The following is a 22209-nucleotide window of genomic DNA, read 5'->3' on the forward strand; positions in this document are numbered from 1 at the left end:
GTTATGAGTTAGGATTTCAAAGTATGGTTGACAATGAAGGAGGAAGTTTTATTAGCTTACACTAATAAATTTTCTTGTTAAATTCATTGCTCAAAAAAATCACAAGAAAGTTCCCTCTACACTTCAGTTGCTGTTTTGTATATCAATTTTGAAATAGTTTCTGTAATGCAAAATGTTACTCAAGTCGAGTTTTAGTAACGCGAGATCTTGCCTAGATTTTGTGTTGTTACTTATTTCGAAGTGTTTTTAAAGTTCATTCAAGAGATTTTCGTCATTTCCACAGTCATTTACTATAATATTATGAAAAGTTTACAAACAAATAAATTCTGAAAATCATCATCTGTAAAGAATTACTTCTTGCCCATCTACTCTGATACTTCATTCTTGACTGACATATCCAAAAATTAAATATGGCATTAAGTAAAGCAAAAAAAATCTTTGGTAATATATCAGTGCTACGTGAATACAATTACTAGAATATAGGTATCATGATATCCCTTTTATTTTAGCGATAATGACGAAGAATAGTAGCAATTTATGCAAGATGCTCCTTGTGTATCCAAGGCTTTGTGGAGATGAGTGTGGCTGCAGTCATGGTTAATAGCTTTCGCGTGTGAGTCATTCGCCCGAGGATCTTGCGGGAATCCCGTGCCTTATGAAGGATCGCTGACAGTGTTAATGGTCTCGTCTAGAGGAATGCAAGACGTCCTAGGCATGGAGGGATCTGGGGTGAGTTATTACGTTCATGAAAATATGCGGATTGTGGCATATAGATTCACAGCATACTTTATCGAAATATGCTATGCCTTTTTAACGAATTAAAGAAAAAAACTAAATGTTAAATGTCAATTAGGTTATTCTTAGTTTAATTCTTTCCTTTATTTTATTGTTTTAAGTCTATGTATGGAAACATAAGTAAACGTATTTATTGTATGCGTGTGTTTCAGTGTGAGAGCATATGCCTCTGTGCAGTTTTTAATTCCATTTTCACTCATTCATCATCACGCAGAATGACCTATGACCTCTGGCCTAGACCTGGTACACTTAAATCCTTCGGGCCACCCCTATGATAGCTGACAGTCAGCTTAGTGGTCTGGTTAAACTACTTAGATAATGATAACGCAATATGGACAGGTTTATGAAATTACGGTTTAGTTGTGGTCAGGTCTCAGAAAATTAACCGCCACTGAGTTCTTGTGACCACGGAAATTTAGAGATTGTGGCGTTTGGTTATCGTGCCGCCTGCAAGTCAGAAAATGCAATTCGGTAGACCGGGCTCAAATAGAAGATATGAAGATGCCAAACATACCTTTCATCACCGACCATGAAGGGGCTTATGTGCGAAAGTGTCCGCCTTTCTCAGTGGTCACCTATCCAAGCACTAACAAGACCCAACATTGCCGACTACGCTGATCGGACTAGTGGATAACGAAATCTGTATACAAACGGCCGACGACTTAGACCACTTAAATGTCTCATGTTCCGAAAAAAAAAAAAATTGTATAATAGCATGATATCTCATAAATCAAGAGAGTGATTAGCATGACAATGAATGAGGCACTAATCATATTGGAAATGTTAAATCAAACTAAAATAACTAATGAGTTCATTTGTTAAGTCGAAGTATTTCAGATATCGAATGACATGACGCTTAAATGACCAGTGGAAAATAAATATGAACAATGGAAAATAATTATGACCAATAAAAAATAATTATGACCTATGGAAAATAATTATGATCAATGGAAAATTATTATGCATTTCTAATGGTGTCTCACAAAACTGCTAGAAACACCTGGAATTACGCAAACCAAAACCCGAAAACACTTCAACTTTATCAACCCGGTTTTGCTATAGGGAGCCATGCGTCACCAATGGCCGTTATCTCACTAGGAGAGCGCTGGGGTTCCCTTCTATTTACTGCTGAATTTCTCATCTGATATAACCCGAAGATTCATATCATGAATAGAGTGAATAAAGGCTAGAAATAGTATTCCGAGGCTTCATAATGCTATCTTTTTTTTTTTTTTTTTTTTTTTAACCTTAGCGAAACAAAAATATCGCCTTTTATTTTCACATCGACACTTACTCCCACGTTTGTGTGCGTCTCTCATGTAAGTTTTAATTTTTTAGAAAATCATTAACAAAAGACTCGGTTCTTGTTGAAAGGTATGTCCTGAATAAAAACAAAAGTATGAGTTTTAAAAGCCATCTTTTTCTCTCAATTGCGGAAGTAGTTACATACACACACACACACACACTATATATATTATATATATATATATATATATATATATATATATATATATATATATATATATATATATATATATATATATATATATATATATATATATATATATATCGAGCTACAATGTCCATTTAATATCTAATTCGCTCTACCTCGGAATTAATATATTTTCATATATGCTTAACCGAAGGGGAATTTTTTCTCGATAATAGATTTGCCTGGACCAGGGCGCGAACCTATGGATCCTTTCAAACCCAGGAACGTCAGTGAAGCTTTACCTGGTGTAGTAGGTAAAGCTTCACTGACGTTCCTGGGTTTGAAAGGATCCATAGGTTCGCGCCCTGGTCCAGGCAAATCTATTATCGGGAAAAAATTCCCCTTCGGTTAAGCATATATGAAAATATATTAATTCCGAGGTAGAGCGAATTAGATATTAAAGGACATTGTAGCTCGATATATGTATATGAATCACGGAAATGTGATATGACTTATATATATATATATATATATATATATATATATATATATATATATATATATATTTATTCATTTATGTGTGAATGTGTATGTAACTGTGTGTTTGTGTGCATCTGTATGCATATGTACATACACACATATATAATATAAAGCCTTTGACCATGCCTATGAAAACGTATATCTAGGTCTCTAGGAAAGAAAGATATTTAGAGAAAAATTGACATTCTACAGAGAGAGAGAGAGAGAGAGAGAGAGAGAGAGAGAGAGAGAGAATCTGATGAAAAGAGTTCTCATCCATTCAAAACTAAGGGACCTATTTCAGCAACACAGCCCCCGCTCTAAAAAGAAAAAAAAATAAATAAGAAATAATGGCGGATGGATGGAAGTGGGTTTGGGGAGGAGAATTGCTGTGAGACGAGGCGTAGTAAATTGGCCTCTTAAAAAGGGCAACCGCTTCTTATAAAAGATACCCCACGGTAAGCGAGCAGAGCTTTGTTCCATAATAATTCCACCTAGTCAAAACACATCCCACTCTTAAAGGGGTGATGAAATTATGGCTGGCAATATATTCCGGGATATAACTTTGTCGTTGTTCGTGAGATGGAGAGCCCCATCGCGTCGGCAAAACAAAGGGCGTAATATGCAAAATACTGAGCAGTTGACTTGGACACACGCGCGCACATACACACAAACAGGCACAGAGATATTACCTACACACTCATACGCAAAGAAAATAACCACACGTTCACTGGTACACACATACAAGCGCATAGCATGCATATGCACGTATGCAAATGAGATTTATTCGTGATTTGAAATATTTATATTTTTGACAAGCTGCTTGTTATCTGTTTGGTTCATTTATTGACGTGCAAAATGCTGAGCTGTGAACCTGAACATAGTCACATACAGACTCACAATGCACAATAGCTAATTCGTAATATCTATTCATGATGAGTGATGCGTGAAAAGCAGTTTGTTTATAAGGTTTTGAAGTTCGATTTTTGGTGAACGTAAAACGCCTATCTTTCTTAAAGCTAAAGCGTTAGAGCTAACTACTATATAGTATAATTAGTGCCGTTTGAAAAGCAGGAAAATGCTAAATTTGGAAACAAGGTGACTGGCATTCCGACCTCATTAGACCGGAGAATTAATTGGAATTTAGTGAAGGACTAAAAACAAGCAAATCAAACTACGGAAAAGCTGAAGAAGAACTGGAGATCAAATGGTCTGAAATTTCATACGAAAATAACATTATACATCAGTTTAGTAAAATTGGTGGTTTTTTCTCTTACGGACACAAATCATAATATAACAATTGAAGTATTTCTAGCACGTTTTGTAGAGTAGAAATTACATAATGAAGATGAAACATTGATGAAGGGTTGGTGGGGACTATCGGTGGAGAGTACATAACAGTATCAACTGGACAACATTAGGCTCAAAATAGTTGGAAAATCCAAATCTACTTGGATAACGATGAGACGTGGTACTGGTTATGAGTGGAATTTTAAAACGGTGTGGTTCTTGAAGATATTATTCAATCAGATATGGGTGACGGGAATAATGCCATCAGGTTGGAAGAATGGTGTGATCATTGAAGTTCCAAAGAAAGGAGATATGAGTGGGTGTAGTAACTGGAGGGGAATCACTTTGGCATCTGTAGCCTTGAAAATTTTCAGTAGAATATTGTTGAATAGGTTGGAGCCAGCGGTTGGTGGTACTCTGAGGGATGAACAGGCCGGTTTTAGAAAGTGGCGGGGTTGCGGTGATCACATCTTAGTTAGGCCTTTAACGCAGCAAACTAATCAAATGAGCTCCGTTGAGTCTTTTTGTTGATTTTGAAAAGCTCTTTGATAGTATTTCGAGACGGACTATGGGAAAAGTCATGAGGCATTATGGAATACCGTAAAAGGTCCTAAAACAAGTAATGATTAAATGGTTAATGGGTGTTTGAATGATCAATTTAAAGGTAAGTCTTGTGTGATTCAGGGTGGCATTCTGTCTCCTCTGTTGTTTGTATTGGTCGTAGATTGCGTTATGAAAAGGGTTAAAAGAGAAACGGATGCAAATATACTCTGGGGAGAATTAGGAAACCTCTTGACTTAGATTATGCCGATCATTTAGTTTTCATCTGCAAGGGACTAGAAACGATGCGGAGAGTGTTGCATTGTCTAGTCAGTGAAGGTCGAAAGGTGGGTTTGGTTATTGATAGTGGAAAAACTGAAATCATGAATTTGAATATTGGAAATGCACAGAATGGTCTAATTGAGGGCATGGTTGTAAAACAAGTGGATAAGTTTAAAGATAAAAAAAGGCAATGGGAATGCTTAGAAATATTTGGAATAATGGCATTTTTTCTGTATATACAAGAATCTAAATTTATAAGGTAATGGGATCTGACTATTTTGATTTAAGGGCACGAGTTATGGTACAGTACGGTGCCTCTGGATAATACGTTCTTAGCATTTGAAAATTAGGCACTCAGAAGAATATTGGATAATTCTACAAAATAGTTCCCACGGACTGCAAGGAACGTAACCGCGGATACGACATCCACTAGGGATTGGGGCGTCCAATGTATTTCACCGAGTTTAGTACTGGCCCCCGGGGGTTAATTACAGTCGTCCGAATAAATATTACTTAAAATTCTTGTTCAGGAGGTAAAACTGCATAGAAAACCGCAACTGCCATAGTCTAGGCTGCCGCGGAATAGTACTGCAGATCTACCGCATACTGGGAATGAATTGGAGGGATGGGATATCAAAGAACAGAATTAGAGAAGTAACGAAGGTGCAACCGGTCGATGAGTATGTTTGCTTCTCACGCTGGAATTGGCTAGGCCATGTCTATAGAAGACCCGAAATAGTACGAGATACGCCGGGGTGCGTTGCCCTTGGTAGAAGAGATAGAGGTAGGCCAAAGGAGGCGCCGTTGGGGATAATGAGGCGGGAAGCAGGTGATGTTGAGGAACTGACCCAGCACAGAATGTGGTGGCGGATATACATGCTTATATATAGTATATATATATATATATATAATATTATATATATATATATATATATATATATATATATATATATATATATATATATATATATATATATATATCATATATATATATATATGTATATATATATATATATATATATATATATATATATATATATATATATATATATATATATATATATATATATATGAATGTACACACACACACACACACATATATCTATAATATAGATATATATATATATATTGTCAGTATGTGATCCTTTTTCATTAAATATTATTATTAAATTATTTTTTTTTGTTTTTTTATATTTGTTAAACCTAGTTTTTAAGTTTCACTTGTCGTTTTGTTTAACAACTGTTTGCTTGTTATTAACATTTGTGTTTATCTTTAAGGAGGTTGTGTGAGTGTCCCTCCCCTGTGGATAAGGGGGGGGGGGGGGTACTTCTTGGCTAAGGGAGGAGAACAGCAGTCGTTCTCTGGTACCTTGTCACTTTTGGATGATTTTTGACCTTGCTTCGTGCACTAAGAGTACTGCCGTCTCTTGCTTCGTGGTGCTTGCAGCCTCTATTGGTGATTTACCCGTATCTGCAGGACCCGAGGATCACTGAATATCTGTTATCTTCAGATTGGGAGATCTCTCCAGATAACATATCTGGACGTCCTCGGGAAATCACCGCACCACCTCTGGTTCAGTTATAAAGCCAGGGGATCTCTCTGTCCCATGGTAAGGTTGTGTAATACCTTTTGCATTGATCACGGCTGCGATTCTGTGGAGACTGCTTGACTGGGCCCCCTAGTTATTAACCACCTGTGGTACCACTCCATCCAGACGTGGAGGATTCTGTATTCTTTAAAAAGAATAATAAGCCTTTTGAACATGAAGATTTTTGGTGACAAGCTTGGTATTAGCCTGTAATCGTCAGGATATTCTTTCTTTTTGATTTCCTCCTCCTTTCTGGCCCCCTTATTTTGGTTTTGAGTGTGTTGGTTATGCTATCTTAATTTTGTATACGTGTGTTGAATTGTTATTAAGTGTGATAGTAATTCATTTATTTCCTGTTTCTCAAAGAGGTTCAGGTGTATTTTCTGTCTGGTTCTTTATGTATTAAATTTATGGTTTTTCATTGTGTTTGTTACTCCTCCCTTGAATTCATCCTTGCACTTTGAAAATTGAGTTTGTGGTATGATTCCACCTTATTGTGGACTTCGTATCAGTGGTATATGGATACTTAAAGAGAAAATTGAATAGTATTTTGGTAACGGTAAAACGAGCCGTTACAAATTGGCGACCGTGACAGGATAATACGATCCTGCGTATCCATTTGTAAGTGCAAGTTTGATTCTTGGGGGAGAGTTAGAATTTTTTTTGCAAGGATACATATTTACACCTCAATTTTTGGTGGTATTAGCTGTTGTTATTGTAAGATTTAACTATTGCAACTGTCATAATGGCTACACTGGACGTGAATGAGCTCCTGAGTGGAGAGGGGTGGCACGAAAGGTTGGCTGAATTGAATAAGCCAGAGTTAGAAGAGGTAGCGAATTATTTTGAAATTGAGTATCCGGTGACAATCAGAAAGGGTCTACTATTGCTGCAAGTTTATGAATATGTGAAGTCTGGAAAGGGATCAGGTGGTGAACAGGTTAAAAACAGATTAAGGAAGAAGTGTCTGTTGAATTATTAAGTAAGCAAATTGAATTAAAGACTTTAGAGTTTAATTTGGAGAAATTCAAGGCTGATGAAAGGGAGAGGGAGAGGCAGTTCGAAAGGGAGAGGCGTGATGTAGGTCCTTCAGCCCCTTCCCCTAACCCAGATAGGTCTGTACACCTACAATCAATTTGGCGCAGGGCACTTAAATTTGTTCCGAATTTCCAGGAGTGTAATGTGGCAGAATTTTTTGTTTCATTCGAAAGAATTGCAGGTACATTAGGTTGGCCACAAGAGTTCTGGACTACTCTGATACAGAGTAAATTAATTGGTAGGGCGCAGAAAGTGTATGTTACCCTTAATGAGGATTTGTCTTCAGATTATGACAGTGTCAAATCTATCGTTTGAAAGCGTATGAGTTGGTCCCCGAAGCGTATCGTCAACGCTTTAGAAATCTGCAAAAGGGGAATGATCAAACCTTCGTAGAGTTTGCGCGAGGGAAAAAGCAGTCTGCCGAGGATTGGTTTAAGTCCAAAGAAGTGGACGATTTTGATAAAATGAAGGAATTAGTGTTTGGGTAAGAGGAATTTAAAAGGTGTTGTGCCGGACAAGTTAAAGGTTCATTTGGGGAGGAATTGAAACTCGACACTTTGCAAGAGGTAGCTATTGCCAGTGACGAGTACTACTTGTCTCATAAAAATGAGTTAGGTGGTGTCTTTCCAATATGAAGCCTGGTTGGTTTAGAAGTGGATGGAATAATAATAATAATAGGTCCAATACTGTTAATAATTATAATAGGCGTAATAATAGGGGTAACAAACTAGTAATAATAATAAGTCTTTTCATCCAACAGGTTTAACAAGTCAAATAATTATGACCCTGAGAAGGCAAAGTCATTAACGTGCTTCTTCTGCAACAAGAGGGGGCACGTTAAAAGCATGTGTTATGCCTTCCGGAGATCCCTGCAAAATAATGCTCGTCCTGTAATGGGGGTTGAGAAAAAGAGAGACAGAGACTATAATTCGCCAAAGACCTCTGATCAATGACTCTCGGACGTGGAAATGAAGCCTTTTTCTCGTTTTGTCTCTCTTGGCAGTGTCGCTGTGGTTGATGGGTCCTGTAGGAAACGGGTAAGAATTTTACGCGATACGGGAGCGGCACAGTCGTTAATCTTAAGAGAGGCTTTGCCGCGGGATTTTGTTTGTGAGCATACAGAATTTGTGTTACTGTCAGGTTTTCCGGATACGGTTCATTCTTATCCAATTGAGAGGTTTATTTTGGATTGTCCTTCTTTTACGGGAACGGTTAATTTGGCCGTAGTGGATAAGTTTCCCGTGAAGAATATTGATGTAGTCCTTGGAAATGATGTGGCCCTTAAAAATACATCTTGTCCAATATTAATTAATCTCGAGAGCGAAATATCTGTAGTCACTCGCTCTCGGTCTGCACTTGTTGACGCTGCAGAGTCAACCGTAGACGTAGATTTAAGTAGTTTAGACCGTAGTGGTAGTATAGTTTTAGGCAATATTGGTAATAGTAAAAATAAATTGAACTGGACTACGGAGGAGCTAATTAAAGCTCAAAAGAAGGAATTTTCAAATCTCCCAGTTGAGCCAGGTGAGCTCTCTGACTTAACGAGTCCTAAATTTAAAATTATTAATAATATTTTGTACAGGGTAAGTAGACCTTTGGAGGCTACTAATGAAAACTCTGAAGTAGTCAAGCAAATAATGGTTCCTTTTGATTACAGGAGAGGTTTAATGTCGTTAGGCCATGAGAATGACTTGGCAGGGCATTTTGGTATTCACAAGACGTCGGGAAAATTGCTTGCTGGATATTTTTGGCCCAAGTGAAGGCCGACGTCAAGAAATACGTGAACAGTTGTGACGTCTGTCAACGGGTTGGCAAGCCCAATCAACCCATTCCGAAAGCACCGTTGTTTCCCATCCCAGTTGTCTCGGAACCCTTCAAAGAAATCATCATAGACGTAGTGGGACCCTTGCCTCGTACTCGTAGCGGTAACGAATATATTTTTACTATTTTTGATAGGATGTCTCGTTATCCAGAGGCCATACCGTTACGTAGTATTAAGAGTGTGAAAATTGTAGATTCATTAATAGAATTCTTTACCAGGTTTGGCATGCCCAAAATAATTCAGTCAGATTGTGGATCCAATTTTATTAGTAATTATTTCAAGGATAAAATGGCTGAATTAAATATTAAGCACGTGACCTCTTCTCCATATCATCCGGAGAGTCAGGGAGCCTTGGAAAGGTTTCATCAGACGTTGAAATCGATGTTGAAAAAGTATTGTCTAAGTCATGGTTCGGAGTGGGACAAGGAGTTGCCATATTTGTTATTTGCTTTTCGTTCAACACCTAGTCAATCATTAGGTTTTTCACCCTTTAATTTGATTTTTGGTCATTGTGTACGTGGTCCTCTTGACGTCGTTAAGGAATCATGGGAGGGAGACGTCCCTCACATAAATTTGTTGGATTATGTAACGAATCTTGGGGACAAATTGACCAAGGCATGGAAGTTTGCTGAGGAAAATATGTTGAAAAGTCAAAAAAGGATGAAATTCTTCTTTGATCGTAAATCTAAGGAACGTGATTTCGCTGTAGGCGATAAGGTGTTGGTACTTCTACCCATTCCTGGTAACCCTCTGAAGGCGTCTTTCTCTGGCCCCTGGAAAATTTTGAAGAAAATTAGTCCTATAAATTATTTAGTAGAAACTCCAGAGAGGAGAAAACCGTTTCAACATTGCCACATAAATATGTTGAAACCATATAAGGAACGGGATAAGGTGGTGCCCATGGCCACTATAGGGACTATTGGAAAACCTGTTAATAATAGTGATAACTTTGTTCTTTCAGAGGTTGAAGATAATGAAAATAATCGTGTTGATGAAGGTAACTGGCGCTCTGATAACAAAGGGTCATTAGCAAACTTCGGTGGTATGGTTTCACACTTAAGTAATGATAAGCAGAAATCCTTGAAGAGGTTGGTGAATAATTATAAATGTTTATTTTCTGATGTGCAGGCCGACGTCCGTTTTAGAACATGATGTGGACGTGGGTAATGCTATTCCTGTGAAACAAGCCCCTTATAGGTTAAATCCCTTCAAAAGCGGTGTAGTAGCAAAGGAAGTTGATTACATGCTGAAACATGACCTTATTGAGCCGAGTAAGAGTCCTTGGTCATCTCCGGTAGTTTTGGTTAAGAAATCTGACGGAGACTTTAGGTTATGTTTTGATTACAGAAAGTTTGAACGAGGTGACCTCAAGGCAGACTGTTATCCTTGCCTCGTATAGAGGACTGTATTGACCGCTTGGGAAAGTCAAAACATATTAGCAAATTTGATTTATTAAAAGGTTACTGGCAGGTTCCTCTTTTCCAAACGTGCTAGAGCCTTATCGGCGTTTGTAAACCCCGCAAGGTTTTGTTTTCAGTGCAAAGTGATGCCGTTTGGGATGAAGAATGCGGCAGCCACTTTCCAAAGATTAATGAATAGTTTGGTGTACGGTTTAGAAGGTTGTGTGGTATACATAGCGATATTGTTATCTATAGTGATGATTGGGAGACTCATCTGAAGAGAATCGAGGCGTTGTTTGAAGTGTTGAAAAAAGCAGGTTTGGTAGTGAATTTGAAAAAGAGTGAGTTCGCTAAAGCGAAAGTCGTGTATTTAGGCCACGAGGTTGGTGGTGGCAAGGTAATTCCCAAGCAGGCCAATATTGAATCTATAAAGAAAATAGGTGTTCCTAAATGTCGTAGGGATGTCCGTAAGTTTCTTGGTTTAGTAGGTTATTATAGGCGTTTTGTCAAGAACTTTTCGGACATTGCTGAACCTCTAACCCGTCTCTTGAAGAAGGAAGTGAAGTTTGTTTGGTCCTCGGACACTCAAAATGCTTTTGAGAAGTTGAAACAGGTGCTTGTTAGTTTCCCTATTTTGAGAGCTCCGGATTTCAATGTTCCTTTGCTCTTGCTACGGATGCCAGTGATCTGGGTGGTTGGTGGCAGTCCTTTTACAGGCTGACGAACAAGGCGTGTCTCATCCAGTTGCCTTCTTCTCTAAAAAGTTAACGTCTGCCCAGCGGAAATATTCAAACCGTGAGAAGGAGACACTCGCACTGATCCTAGCAATTAATCATTTTTTCTGTTTATCTATCGTCCACAGGGTACGCCTATAAAAATTATGACTGATCATAACCCTCTAACTTTTGTCAGCAGATATAAAAATAAGAATCAGAGGCTAATGCGATGGAGCCTCATGCTTCAAGAATGGAATCTGGAATTTACCTCACATTTCCAGGAAAGGATAACGTTGTGGCTGATGTTCTTTCACGCAGCATAGAATAAGTAACCTTGCTGAGGGCTTTACAATTATAAAGGTAGTATCTGTATCGTTCCAATTGATGTGTGTGTGCTGTTGATGTGAGTAGTTAGGTTTGTGTTGGAATGAATTTAATATTTAACATGTATTGATGATAATTTATTTTACAGGAATCATTCTATTGGTTTATATTATAAGACGTGAAGGTTTTAGTATTAAGTAAAGGTAAAAGGGAATATATCTATTATGTACGTAAGGTTTATTATTAAATTAAGGTTTTTGAAGGTTGGTGTGATAGGCTTCGTTACTAAAACCAGTACTAAGGTTTTAGGACAAAAGGTATCGTATTGATTGTATACTTTGATGCCACGGTAGGTAGGACCTCTCCCTTGGGTGCAATACGAAGAAAGGTGGCGACTCTTGTAATTTAAGTATCACATGGGGTGATTTAGACTCGCTAATTCGGTGATTCGTTTATTTTTTCAGGCTTGCTTACGCTTCACGAATTTTGTGTGTTTAGAGTTGCGCAGGGGAGACCCATGTTGGTTTTCTCTGTATTGAGTTATATGTGTATGTACTGTATTTCCACTTTGAAGTGGACGGTTACTTGTGTTAAGTGGACAGATACACTGAGTGTTATAAAAACAATGGTTGATTTGGGACACTCGTAGTGACAGTGAGTGCAAAGAGTCACTGGTTATAAGACAGTGCAGAATGTGAATAAGTGTGGCAGTCTGCAACCTCAGAATCCCGGATTTGTTGGGTATATGAGCAATGTGAAGCTCATTGTTGATTGCCATGTGCAATGGTGGTGATCTGAAAGGTTTTAATGTAAAAACTTTCGAACTTTGGTCAAGTGTTGGTACTGAGTACTTTGGAATTTTTGTATCATCTCGCACCTTTCATTTTTGTAAGCCTCCCCCCTTCCCTTTTGAGTCTCATTTCTGCATGTCGTTATATATGTTTTAGCTTTACTTTTTTTTTCAGGTTTTGTTAATGTCTGATTTAGTATTAATATTTACTTGATTGATTGTGTGAATTATGCAGAAGGTAAATTTTTGGAGTATATATATATATAAAAAAAAATTTGTTAATTTTTTTTTTTTTCTTGGTATGGAGGTGTCAGTATGTGATCCTTTTTCATTAAATATTATTATTAAATTAATTTTTTTTATATTTGTTAAACCTAGTTTTTAAGTTTCACTTGTCGTTTTGTTTAACAACTGTTTGCTTGTTATTAACATTTGTGTTTATCTTTAAGGAGGTTGTGTGAGTGGTCCCTCCCCTGTGGATAGGGGGGGGGGGGGGGGGGGGTAACTTCTTGGCTTAAGGGAGGAGAAACAGGCAGTCGTTCTCTGGACCTTGTCACTTTTGGATGATTTTTGACCTTGCTTCGTGCACTAAGAGTACTGCCGTCTCTTGCTTCGTGGTGCTTGCAGCCTCTATTGGTGATTTACCCGTATCTGCAGGACCCGAGGATCACTGAATATCTGTTATCTTCAGATTGGGAGATCTCTCCAGATAACATATCTGGACGTCCTCGGGAATCACCGCACCACCTCTGGTTCAGTTATAAAGCCAGGGGGATCTCTCTGTCCCATGGTAAGGTTGTGTAATACCTTTTTGCATTGATCACGGCTGCGATTCTGTGGAGACTGCTTGACTGGGCCCCCTAGTTATTAACCACCTGTGGTACCACTCCTCCAGACGTGGAGGATTCTGTATTCTTTAAAAAGAATAATAAGCCTTTTGAACATGAAGATTTTTGGTGACAAGCTTGGTATTAGCCTGTAATCGTCAGGATATTCTTTCTTTTTGATTTCCTCCTCCTTTCTGGGCCCCCTTATTTTGGTTTGAGTGTGTTGGTTATGCTATCTTAATTTTGTATACGTGTGTTGAATTGTTATTAAGTGTGATAGTAATTCATTTATTTCCTGTTCTCAAAGAGGTTCAGGTGTATTTTCTGTCTGGTTCTTTATGTATTAATTTATGGTTTTTCATTGTGTTTGTTACTCCTCCCTTGAATTCATCCTTGCACTTTGAAAATTGAGTTTGTGGTATGATTCCACCTTATTGTGGACTTCGTATCAGTGGTATATGGATACTTAAAGAGAAAATTGAATAGTATTTTGGTAACGGTAAAACGAGCCGTTACAATATATATATATATATATATATATATATATATATATATATATATATATATATATATATATACATGTGTGTGTTTGTGTGTGTGTGTGAGTATGGTGAAGATAAATGTCAGGCTAGATATAACAAGCACGGTCGCTAGAGGTGATGATAAGGTTGATGATGATGAATGCTAGTTTACTTCTGATAAATAATATTACCCTGTAGCTTTTTTTTACCCTTTATAAACACGAGTGAACAAGACACACAGCAATATCGTTGCCAAATATTCCATGAATTGTGAGTTGTGCCTGAAGGAATACTAAGATCATTAAAGTTTCCAGATTTAACATAATGTTATCGATACTGCTCTTGTCTATACCATGTTTAATAAGTCATTCTTGTCGTATTTTGATTATCTGAATTCCAAGAACTACAGATGCGCTGCGGAATTATTAGAAATGGTAAAAATATATGCATTATTTTTGGGACTGCTATAACAATATGCAATAATTTTGTACATTAACATTAGCAGTACTATAATGACTTGCAATGTGTTGTCAAAATTTTAGTTTGTATAACTCAATATCTCTACTTACCAGCTGATGTCCATAAATATACAAACAGATAAACTGTACGAGAGCTTATATCTTATTTACTTCGTGCGAACAAAGGAAGATTAAAACCGTACAAACGATCTCCGTAACTTCTTATTCATGTGCATCTGAAATGAAGTCCAAACAGAACAAAAACTCACTCTGGGTAAGCATAACGAATGTCATACATTATTTCAGATCTGTCGACAATGGGAGAGAATTAATTTAAACTTTGTTCCATGAGTTGGAGAAAAACCTTTTCGGCAAGAATTGTGTATTGTGGAGTGATGAAAGTCTCTGAAATCGCCTGATTTTTTTTTCTCATTAATTAAGCCACTTTAAGTTTGAACCACAAATAAGACGTAGAGTGATCAATATCGTGATGTTGCCTATCAAAACTAAGGAAGATGGAACGAAGATAAGATTGTGGTAAATCAACTTCATGAACGAGTCAAGTTAATTAAACTTCATTGGAGCAAAGGAATCATGGAGAGACTTCATTTGGTTGACAGAGGATAAGAGAAGATACCCAAACAATACATTCGAAGTTATCGTATGAGTTATTGAATGACCAGTGTCCTAAATAACACCTGTAAATCATATATGACAATGCCGACTTGTGTCTGAGTTGTTTAAGAAGATATAAAAGTTATCGTCAAGAGTTTTATCATAGAAGTTCTCAAAAATGCACCTGGAAACGAAATCTATCAATGTTAACACATGACTGAAGTACTGAAGGAGTAGTAGGGACTGGGTTATCGTCTAGAGCCTTTATTATTAAAGTTCGTTAAAGATACTTTTAAAGATGAATACCACTAGAAATACCACTGGAAACATTAACATGAGCAAATGTTGGCTTGTCAGAAGCATTAGATACAACGATGCACGAGAAAAGGATAAGCTTGAATTTGCGTTGACGTGTTTATTCATTTACAGGCAGTTTGGCCAACAAAACCAGCCTGACCAATAAATACCCTAGAGCTGCCAGTCGTGGGGTCCAAAGATTCCTTGGTGTTCAATATATGAAGAAAATCTTGTAAGATAAGAAATAAGACCCACAGGAGTTGGAGGTGTATGAGTTTTAGTTACCTTTAAGAAGACTCATAAAAAAGTAATATACACGTTCTTCTAAATAGAAGATTCAAATTATCTGAAAATAAAGGCTCAGTGGATTCTATTTAAATGTGAATTTTGATGACAAAAATTTAGAAGCGTAATAATTGTAATAGCAATAGTTCCCTTTCATTCATTTGTACTATAAAATATCGAATAAAATCAATAATAATACTGTAGCTTATGTTATCTAGACGACAGTATTAATATAAAGTTTCCTGTTGCAAAAGAATAAAGGCTGTCGAAACAGAAACAAGCGCAGTGAAAATACAGATACATCTGATAACTCTCCCTTCACTGGAAACCACTAAAACACTTCGCCCCCTTTGATGAATGTTATTAGCGTCCGTCCTTCTGCGGCCGAATGTATTTAGGAGTGTTTGTCATACTTCGGATGGCCGCAGGACAAATGCTTTGCTGGGGCTCCAGTGGCCCTCGACATACATAACGTCCAGAGCCATTAATTGCTTGAAGCACACTCGGGTGCGTTTGCCAGAATGTATTTGCGATGTGCTTTGTTTCCAAATGAAGTCCATAAATTAGGGGGATACGATTTAAAGTGGCAAAATGCTGTTATCATGCAGACCGCCTTTAATGCTTTTAATTACATTCAGTTTTGCAAAATAATGTTATTTTGTTTTACTGCTTAATTTACCATAATGGATTCAAGAGAAAGTTATTCATATATATATATATATATATATATATATATATATATATATATATATATATATATATATATATATATATATATATATATACAGCGGGCTACAAACGTCCTTTAATATCTAATTCACTCTACCTCGGAATTAATATACTTTCATATATGTTAATCCAAGGTGAATTTTAGTCGATAAGAGATTTGTCGGGCCCGTGAGCGACAAATCTCTTATCACTAAAAAATTCCCCTTCTGTTATCATATATGAAAGTATATTAATTCCGAGGTAGAGTGAATTAGATATTAAAGGATATTAAAATTTGTAGCTTGATGTATGTATAGAATCATGGTAATGTGATATGACTCATATATATATATATATATATATATATATATATATATATATATATATATATATATATATATATATATATATATCTATATTATTAAAGAAAATAATATTATTTTGCAACACTGTAGTTTTATATATATATATATATATATATATATATATATATATATATATATATTATATATATATTATCCCCCTATATATATATATATATATATATATATATATATATATGGTATATATACATATATATATATATATATATATATATATATATATATATATATATATATATATATATATATATATATATATATATATATATATACATATATTTGCAGGCAAGGGTCGACGTCTAATTACAGCAGAATACGTTTACCTTAGTGAGAAACGCGACCTTAACATATTACTACGTAGGCACTTTCCCGGAACCAACATTAATTATTTCTTTCGCGTTGCCTGACCAAATATATTATATGGAGCGGTATTGGGAGGTTTTTCATGAGGATATGAATATATGTAGAGGAAAAGGTGTATGAATCTTGTAATGTAAAAGGCAGGTGGGAAAGGATTACACATTAAATTAAAAATAGAATTAAAAATAGAAAGTTTGAAGACTGCTGGTAACATTTTCTGAATTTATCAATAATCATAACTGAAAGAAAGTTATAGATAAATTGTTCAGAAGTAAGCGGGATATGAATAAATATATTTTCTTTGATGAAAAATTTTACTTTTTTTCTACATTTTTCATATGAGTACGCCTTTCCTTGAGCGATAGAAGGGAATCAACATAGATTATTTGTAGATGAGTAACGCTACTTTTTTTCATTTTTCTTTTTTACACTTTTCATACGAGTATGACTTTGCTTATGAGGTAGAAGGGATAAAAAAAAGTAGATGATTTGTAGACGAGTAATATTACTTTTTGTGCCATTTTCACGTTGGTAGATCTTTGCTCAGTCTGTTGAAGGAATAAAAAATAATGAATTATTTGCAGATAAGCAGCATTTACTTTTTTCTTTTTTTCTTTTTCACGTGAATAGATCTTTGCCTTGAGCAAAAGAAGAAATTAAAAATTATATCAATTACATATAGTAAGCTCTACTACTTTTTACATTTCCTGCGAGTAGGCGATAGAAGAAAAATATATGAATTATTTATATAATATAAGCACTATTACTTTTTTTTACGTTTTTCATTTTAGTAGGCGTTTACCTTGCAACGCGCGAATTCCTCCGCATTCCACTCAGCCCTCTCGCTATTTCAAGTGACTGCACTTTCAGCCATCGAATATTCCAATTTCGTCTTTCCCCTGAGGATCTCACATTTCATTGCCAGCCGGCCGTTGCTTTTGTCTGTCGACCGTTCTCCCTCCTCACATTGTGTATGAAGCCCCATGTATCTTTTCTACCGTCACATGCAACGACTGTTTCATTTTTCAGACGCACGATGAAGGATTTCCCATTCTGCACATTTATCTATTATTTTAGTGAATTGTCTTAAATCATTTCTGCATTGGTGATTTAAATGACAGATTATTCTAACCGAACTCTAATGTATGTACCTCACATTGTCCACTCTCTGAGGTACTGGAAGATCTCGCTCTTTTATTTCTTTCTTTAAATCTTCAGGTGAAAACTCTTATGGAAAGAGTCAACAGACTATAAAGCCAAGAGGCGTCCAAAGGGAAATCAGGATGTAGAGAAAGACAGGCTGAATGAAAAGGTGATAAAGAAATAGCTATGAGAGTACGGAAAACAAATCGATACACCTGAAATTCAGGAAACGTCAGCAGAGAACAGAAATGAATTTGCTCTCTCCATAAATATTTGGAGACCAGAAGATTCCACAACTGCACAAGGCAAACTGTTCCACATTCTAGTTGTAGTCAAGATAAAACTTTAGAAAACCGAAGCATTATTAAACCTGATGCAGGAAACGACAAACTGTTTGGAGTAGCAGAATGCCTAAACATTGTTGTCCCCAGTGAATCGGATTTATTAAAAACACTTCATAAACTTGGTGAATCTTAAGACTTAAGTAAACAATTCTTTACTCCTTATGTATTTTCGACATGAAACTGCAGTTGAATTTTGTTCCGTCGCATTACAATAAAAAAAAATGGTTGAAAGGACAGGTAATCTTTAAAGTATTTTTCGTTTAACAAAGTCTTAAGGACAAAATCAGCACCGCTGAGTGGATTACCTTGGATTAGATTCATCAGTCAGCCATTGGGATACCTGTTAAATATGTATATGTATACACACACACACACACACACACACACACACACACACACACATATATATATATATATATATATATATATATATATATATATATATATCGAGCTACAAATGTCCTTTAATATCTAATTCACTCTACCTCGGAATTAATATATTTTCATCTATGTTTAACCGAAGGGGAATTTTCTAGACGATAATAGAATTGCCGGCCGACGGGCATGAACCATCGACATCTTCAATTCCAGGACTGACAGTGAAGCCTTAGACCCACCCCGCCACCGCGGCTAAGGCAAAGGCTTCACTGCCAGTCCTGGAATTGAAGATGTCGATGGTTCGTGTCCGTCGGCCGGCAATTCTATTATCGTCTAGAAAATTCCCCTTCGGTTAAACATATATGAAAATATATTAATTCCGAGGTAGAGTGAATTATATATTAAAGGACATTTGTAGCTCGATATATATATATATATATATATATTATATATATATATATATATATATATATATATATATATATTTATATTTGTGGGGTATAGCGAGGAAAGTTATTGCATTGTCCTTTAAGTTTCTCACTACCGTAATGTTACAAGTAAGAGACTTTTAACTGGGAAAATGTGGTAAGAAGAAAATCCATGATGCAATCACGAACTTGTGTTTTTGCAATATAAGCATTAAGTTGCGGGAATAAAGCTTTGACCGTCAGCGATAAATTATATAAAAAACGCAGAGCTATCTTATCCTTAAAAAAAAAAAAAAAAAAAGAAAAAAAAAGAAGAATACGGTGCATCATACCATCCAATATATCTACAGAAGTGAAGTTATTCTGAAGAAAATTTACGGAGCTGTTCTTATTCTTAAGCAGGCGTTTTGAATATTCTTTAGTGGTAATACAGCGACCTCATGCTTAGGAGACACTACAATGCAATCTTTCTCAATGCGAATCCCTGAGGGGGCTAGTGCTGTCAGTGCACCTCATGCGGTACACTGTAGGTTCTTTGTATCGTCCCTTCGGGCCCTAGGTGGAACCCCTTTTATTGCTTCTTACTGTACCTCATAGTGCATCGCGAGGTTTACCACCTGCTACATCTCTCAAACTTTTTTATTCTCAATAAGTCCCAGTCCTTGGCCTTAGGCCTAAATTCTATGTTCCATTTACATATTAAATGTAATACTCTCTGGTTGCCATAGAGTACTGGGATAAATATGACTAACTTATTTGAAATATAGAAAAAGAGTGCCATTGTCGTAGAATGATTTTAAGGATTTGATGTTGTGGTATTTCCTTTTCAAATTCACACGAGCCAAACATTTCTACAAAGACTTAACGCTAAATGCAATATATAAATAAATGCTAAGGCATAATATATACGGAATTATTATATGTGTTGCTAATGTGATACGATAATTAATAATTCTACTTTGTGGAATGGAGCGTTGGACTCTGAGCCTTATGAAGTTATGTCAGAGAATCGTCTGCTGAGGGTGACCTTCTGAATTGTAATTATCACTTTCAAAGGCTTTTATTTTCTTTACTTCAAAGGGAAATTAATCATTTTGACTTCCACATATCTTAAAATCATTCTTTTTTGTCATGAGAATCTGTAAGGAAGGAAAACAACAAAACGTTATTAAATCAAATAACACAAATATTCTCAAACCAGTCCACTTCAGTTCCCTTACTGAGTTCATATTTTAGATGAAAATAAGAATATACTTTCTAATGATTTTAAATTTTACGTATTATATAATTTGATGTCCGTGGCGAATATTATGCTCAAGAATTAACAAAAAAAAACTCACACACAATTAACAATGGTAACGAGAATATTTAAATGAAAAAAATTGATTGGAAAGATATTACCGCCCCCCCACCCCCGCCCCCGCCACCCACAACCCAGAAAAAGGGTCTTCTCCACCTCGGCCCTTTAAGTGTAGAGAAAGCTACATACATTCAATTGACTTTATGATTCACATTATGAATGACATCGGCTACGTATAGTTCACATGGTATGATTTTTTTTTTTAATTAATGTAGTTTTCAAGTTCTAAAATTCAGAAATTATACTTAATATAGTGTTTTCAGTTTATACAATTTTTACCATCAGAAATTTGTGTACTGTTTTTCTTTTTTTTTTCTTCTTCTTTTCTTTCTGTCTTTCATTTTTACTTTTTGGGCATCATTTTTTTCTTCGTTAACAATTGGTTGTAATGAACAAATTGTTCTTATATTTCTTTTTTTCGAAATTTGTTTCAGACACTTGTCATGCTCATGTTGTATGTAGCTTGCATAACGATATGCGTAGCTTACATAGCGACATGTACAGCTTACATAGCGATATGTTCAGCTTACATAACGATATGCGTACCTTACATAACCATAACAATATGTGTAGCTTACGCAATGATGTGTAGTTTACATAACCATAACATTATGTGTAGTTAACATAATGATATTTGAAGCTTACATAACGAGATACGAGCACCAACACTAAATCACATTTACGTGCAGTTATTAACATCAGTGAGGAACAAGTTAGCAGTTATATATTGCAGTAAATACGAGAAATCGGGGATTTCACAAAATCCCAAAGGAACATGTGAAATTACCAATTCCCATAGGGAACATTTGGTCCCCCAGGAGTTAGTACTAAACGGACGGAATAATTTGGGCCCCAAAGGCCTATGGTAGATTCATATCCGCCGTGCATTTGATGCCTAGGCCAGTCCCTTACGACGCTCCTGATTGGCTGTTGATAAGACAATCACAGTGCTGTAAACTCTCAGTATCTCTCGATAGTTCACATGGGTAGGATCTTATGTTCCACTTCTCCTGAGGGATACGTCTTTCAGGAGAGGTGGAACATACATTCTGCCTATGTGAACTCTCTCGATAAACTGAGAGTTTCCAGCCCTGTGATTGGCTTATTAACAGCCAATCAGGAGCGTCGTAAGGGACTGGCCTAGACATCAGATGCCCGGTAATGTGAATCTACTATGTAACTATAGTACTAAACACGACAAAACAAATCATATGAATAGCTGTTTCACCGTATCAAGTACTAACCCTCGGTTATCAAATGTTCCTAAGAGAATTAGTAATTTCACATATTCCTTAGGGATATCGTGAGATCCCTGATTTCGCATATTTACTATAACAAATAATGTATTGCGTGATGGCGTATGGTAGGCAAAATACAAATGCCGAAGTGTAAGTGTAGCATCAGTACTTGGTTAATGGGTGACATTATCTGAACACAACAACTATTCATATGCAATGTTCGGATGTGTTTTGGTAGAGAGTATGGAGATATCAAATTGTTTATGTACTTCCTTGATGAAAATATGATTGCAATACAAATGTGTGTAACATCTGGAGGCCTTGCGA

Source organism: Macrobrachium nipponense, chromosome 20, assembly GCF_015104395.2.
Source record: "Macrobrachium nipponense isolate FS-2020 chromosome 20, ASM1510439v2, whole genome shotgun sequence".
NCBI lineage: Eukaryota > Metazoa > Arthropoda > Malacostraca > Decapoda > Palaemonidae > Macrobrachium > Macrobrachium nipponense.